Here is a 6,145-nt window from a genome sequence, read left to right as displayed (position 1 = left end):
GATTGGAAACTGAATACATTTTGGGTCTTAAACTTGGACTTTTGATCCTCTTTTTATCTTATTAAATCAATGTCTTGAGGTTCCATTGTATAATATTTACAAAGCTTCAAAGATATTTTCATTCTGGTCTGCTTTGCTTTTTTCACTCTGTATAAGATGTCATGTTAGACTTTAAATGAGGACCTACCCTTTAAAACAGAGGCCCCATAGGGTTAACTAGCTTTTTCTGTGCTCATTAATTTAGATTTAATGGGGAATTAGAATAAGCAAGACTATTGGGACCATTATGACAAGAATTGCTTTCACAAGCAAAGAAAAAATAATGAAGTTATTTACCAAAATACATTTCAATTTCTCTTCATTTCTCCTCTGTATAATGAATCCCATTGAACTTTCACAAACTATTTTTTTCTTTCTTTGTAAACTCTCAGATGACCTTAAATGTAATTACATTTTATCTTATTAATATTCCTGGGAAGAGAGTGGCAAGCCTATAAAAATAATCACTTCAACTTTTTTTTGAAATTTGTCACAAATGGCTTGTGAATACTTAGTCCAGAGTGATTAAAATAGTCTTTTATTAATACATCTTTGCACAGAAGGAATACCTGTCTCAAGGGGAGACTGGCCTGGAATCCTGAAAATGCTACTCTTATATGCACTTTGAAAGACTACTTCCTCCCCCTTTCATGCCAATCATCGGCTGGGATCACAATCTCATTGATACATTTGCCCCCATAAGTTTTCCCTGCCCTGCTCATTATGTTAAGGAGCACAGTCTAGGAAAAAGTAATCTATTTGAGCATACAACTCAGAACTAGGTGAGGCTGACCTGATCTAATCTCTGGTTTTGATCAGGTTGAAGCTAAGTCTTTTGTTTTACACTCACAAACTTGCTCATAGGCACCAATGCAGGCAGACCCCAGTCTTTGTAATGTAAATTAACAATCTCCCTTCATATTCTTCTGGAACATAAACACACCAAAATATTCCTCACAATTTCCTCCATTTTCTTTTTTTTTTTAAATAAGAGTTTGGGTTCCATACCTTATTAGTATTTTCATTCTAAATCATAATACTTGTTATTGCCTTGACTATTTACTTTTGCTATCGAGATTTTACTTCCTCGTTATCAGGCATGATCATTTCTATTTTCCAGGTCTGTATGTGTGCACATGCCAACTTTCTGATGTCCCTGCTTATTTCTTTCCCTACTTGCTTATTATCATCTATCTTTAGGTAGCACCTTGAATAGATTCAATTTATCACAAACTCCTCCTCTAATCAACTGATTGTCTAATACAACTCTATCTTGAATAACTCTCTCTCTTGTTTGCATGACTTAGTCAGTAAGTTCATTCAGGGCCCTAGCTGTCTAATTGGTATTGGGTTGTGCTACAGCTTAGATATACTCAGGATATAAATTGGTTTTCCATAGCCCTGTCTCCTATCCTAAGCTCAGGTAGCAGGTCTATAAATCTGGATAACAAATCCCTGACCAACCTTTGGCAGATGGATATAAGCAGTCGTCCCACAAATGTAATAATGTTCCTTTAGTGCAGGCTAGGCTGACCTTCTGGGAATGCTACTCATCTTTACTTCTAAGGCACCCTCCTTGATAAGTCACATAATCATACACTTCCAAAGCTGTTGTTCCTATTCCCATTAGATCTGTCTGGTTCTAAAATTGAAGAGAATATATCCCTGAATTTGTGCCATTGGACCAACCTCAGGAATAGCTAACAATTATAATGATATTCCTTAAATGATTTTTCTTGCAAAAAGACATCTCAACACTTTCTTTGCAAGTCCTCACAAATTCATAATCAATTTCTCATAATGAGTCCTCCAATTTTTGCATCTTTACAAGGGATCCAAGTAATGATAGTATTATCATTACAGCTAGCTTGAGTTTGAGTCTCAGTCCACCTATTTCTGGAAATTGTTCATTCCAGAATCTGTGTTTCCTGCTTCCAGACAAAAGTCCACTGACATCCCCAGGAAAATATCCTGTTTGGGCTGGTATAGACAATAATCATCCTGAACTGTCTCAGTCATATGCCACCGGTGTTTCTCTCCTCTGGACCAGAATCCTGTGTCCCAGTGGACCTCTAACTAGGAAGTGAGAATCTAGGCTGAACTCAGGGGGACTGGCACACGAGGTCAATTCTCAAACTACTGGGGACTACTGCCAGTCCAACAGTTAGCCACACCAAAAGACTGAGCAATGACTTCTGTCAGCTGGAATCTCCCTCCAACATTACTAATACCTCATTCTGTAAATCAGAGATAGGACTTTCCCTAGATAGGATATTATCTTGATCTCCTTTTCTCTCAATGGAATACATTTTCACCCTGCCTCTCCTCCTCCTTTCCATAAGGAGAAGGGCATAAGTAGGGATGTCACAGTTACAGAAAGAATGGGAAGTTTCTGGTGTCAAAAGGGGCAGATCCCCTGATTACATAATGTGCACATAGGTACAAGATGGTAGAGATGAAGTGGTCCAATGTTTCTCCCATTCTCTTTTCTTCTCCCCTGGAGACATATGATATCCTTCTGTATCTTCTGAACCTATTCCAAAAGGTCCTCTCCATCTCAGGTGACTTGTTGAGACTTTCTCTTCTGGTTAAGAAATAACAACATTTTACTTAGGCCAAAACACATATTTTCATCCCAAGACAATAAGATTCTGGAGCTTATTACAATTTACATTTTTCCCTACTCATTGTAATGTTGACACAGATACTTCAATACAATAAACTTCCATAAATGTTTCACAACATGAATAATATCCACTAAGAATTACCACATTACCTTAACCTTGTAACATATAATTTAGCAATCATCTTAATACAAAGTATACCCAGAAACAATCTAAAATTAAAGTATTGTTTATCCCTTATAATTGATATACCTCTGTATTGACTGCTATTATAAACTATAAATAGCTTTGTCTCTTTGATTTCTGGGTCATTTATAAAATGGGTACAAAGACACTTGTCCTCTCTTGTTAAATGGTGATGGTGAGAAACATTTTTAAGTTAGAAGTGGTATGTAAATGTGATCTATAATTATCAATTCATCTTTGAATGCAGGTATAATAACTATAGGAAAATGAAGTTTGAGGTTGCTAGGAGAGAGAAAGTTTTTACTTGATTTCCAGATAATTGAACCAAATAATTTTGAGCCAGAAGGACAATATTAATTTAAATAGCATGTCTTTATCCTTATGTCTAAAAGGTGAAAAAAAATCAAATGTTCACCTAATCATATGTATATCATGGAGTTTGTACATTTCTTTCCCCTCTAGGGTAGATAATACTTTAATATAAAACATTGATTCAAGTGCCCAGTGAGGGTTTGCGTTTATTTTGATTAATAGTTTTTAAAGCCTCAGAGATCCATCATTTCAGAAGCATACTTTGGGGATTTAGTTCCCAGGGGAAAATTAATTTAAAAATCTCTCACATCAAATATATAGAGAGATTTTTCTGAGTGAGAGAATCAGTTATCTCTCTCCGCCCATTGATTGGTTTTGAAGTTTCAGCATGTTTTGCTAGGTAAAATAAAAATGAAGTGCATGTGATTTTTTTATTAGAAATAATTTTAAATATCTATTGCAGATAAAGGAATATTTTAATTCTGCTCTCATTCTAGAGTTCTGTTTGCTTTCACCCTGCTTTGTTATAGAATCCATCTGAAAAGATTTCTTTTTTTTCCTAATGAATGGAAAATGAACATTAGGTAATAATGCTGTTATTAATAATATAAAATCATACTATTAACAAGAGATCACATTCATAAACATATTGTGCTTTAAGATTTGCAAACTGCTTCATATGGGATATCTCATAACCCTTCTTTTCCTTTGTCTAAAGGGATGAAGACAGGATTAGAGTAAAAAGTCAAAATATCTAACTTGAGAAACTACCAGAGAAAAGTCCCATTAGCAACTGAAATGTAATCTGGATAAAAGCATTACTATGTGAGACAAAGTAAATGTGTGTGTGTGTGTGTGTGTGTGTGTGTGTGTGTGTGTGTGTGTGTGGTGTGTGTGTGTATGTGTGTATACATAGATAGATAGATAGATAGATAGATAGATAGATAGATAGATAGATAGATAGATAGATAGATAGATATAGATATGCTCAATAATGTTTCCAAATTTTCATCTCAGTCTTCTCTTTGTGACCTTTAGGTGAAAAGAAGTGACTTAAAACTGGGAGTAGGCAGATATAACTAAAATCTCCATCTGCTCACCCTTTAGTTAGCACCATCTATTTTCAGTTTGCCCTTCTCTTGGAAAAATTCCAAGAACTGTCCTCTGTTAATGAAACAACAAGAGAACTATCTCCTGCCTACAGGTTAGAATGTTGGACTGGTTTTAATTTTCACAGTAAAAACAGGCAACTTTTTCTAGCACTACTACTACCATATGAGAAGGGGAAATTTTTACTTCTGTTTTCTTAGCCTCATTTTTCAAGTGTAAAATGAAAAAAATTGATCAATTAACTTCTAAAATCCCTTCTCATTCTAAAGATACCAATCGATGTTCTTCTGAATCAAAGAAGTAGAGAGATTATGCCTTTCTTCTGTGTTTTACTCTCAAAATATATTCATATTAGGTCAGGAGAAGACTCATTTTTATGGTAGGAGCATTCCTTCCCCTTTCCAAATTGGTTGTACACATTACTATCAGAAGCTGATCAATCCTTATTTCCTTCATAGCTTAATGACTAAATGAATGTTTCCTCACTAAATGAAGAGATGAAAGGGGAACTTAGTAGATAAAGAGGTCCTGATATCAAAGCTTCTTGGCATATGTTTGCATTTTACCAAAGCAGAATTCAAAAGTAACTGGCTCCCCAGAGAAAAGTCCTTGTCAGTCATTACTTTCCTTGATTTTGGCAGTTACACAAGGCTATATGGAGCTACAATCTTAAAGAAGCTAGACTTCTAGAGGCAATGATACCACAATGGTAGTACATGAGGTGGGGTCTTTAGCCACTAATATTAATAGCTAGCATTTACATTTACATAGAGCTTCAAGGATTAAAGAATTCATCTGTTTCTTATCATTAAGTATCACAGTAAACCTATGAAGTAGATGTTTTAAGATTAATATTTCCTTTTTGTGTAAGTTGAATCTGGCATTCAGTGAGCTTAAATTTCATGCATATGATTAGTCTCATGGCAAATTCTGCACTTCTCTGAAGGGATTAGACTAGATGAATTTTAAGGATTCTAACTCAAACTTTGCACTTTTGCTTTTATAATACTTAAACTTATCTTCTTTCTTGGATAGCCTCAGTTTAATGTACATAACTAAAACTAATGTACATAATATATATATACAAATATATAGATATATGCATGCATGTACACACACACACACACACACACACACACACACATATATATATATATAAATGGGGTGTATATAGATATACATAGCATATAGGATGGATGAGAGAAGGATCATATAACTGATGGAAAATACATGCCATTATGCCTTTTGCTGAATATAGGAAACTGAACTCATTGTGACTGCTAAGTTAAGCAAAACTTATATCTCAGAGTTATTCCAAGGGTATGGAAAATGTTGATTTCAAAATTTAAACATTCACCTTTGAATTTACTGAATATATGAGAAATCTCTCATAAGTAAGTTAAGCAGTGTGTTTTTAAATAGTGTATGAAGGAGTGTGTGTGTGAGTGCATGTGTGTAAAAGAGAGACAAAGAGATAAAGTTTGACACAATCTCTTTTATAAATATGATTTTAGCTTGGACCAAGTTGGTCACAGTGTGTGGTGGTATAGGTAGCCCGAGAGTGTGCACATTTGTTTTCTATTACAAGTTCACAACCCACAGAGATGCACACAGAAGTTTATATGATCTAGGTAGAATATATGTTTGCTGTCCGTGAAGTTGTTTTTGTCTGTAGAACATGCTGATACAATTACTATCAGTCAGCATGTGTGTTGTTTGATGTGTCTCTGTATAGTGAGTGTAAAATTAATTATATTTCTATGATATTTAAAGTACAGACACAAAGATAATGAATACATATATAGTTATGTAATTTTTCTCTTCTATTAAATGTATATTGTAATTGATTCTAATATTATTTTCCTAGAGCATGG

The sequence above is a fragment of the Macrotis lagotis genome, chromosome 3 (genome assembly GCF_037893015.1).
Source record: "Macrotis lagotis isolate mMagLag1 chromosome 3, bilby.v1.9.chrom.fasta, whole genome shotgun sequence".
In the NCBI taxonomy this organism is placed as follows: domain Eukaryota; kingdom Metazoa; phylum Chordata; class Mammalia; order Peramelemorphia; family Peramelidae; genus Macrotis; species Macrotis lagotis.
The sequence above is the reverse complement of the archived record's forward strand: the minus strand, read 5'-3'. Positions refer to the sequence as shown.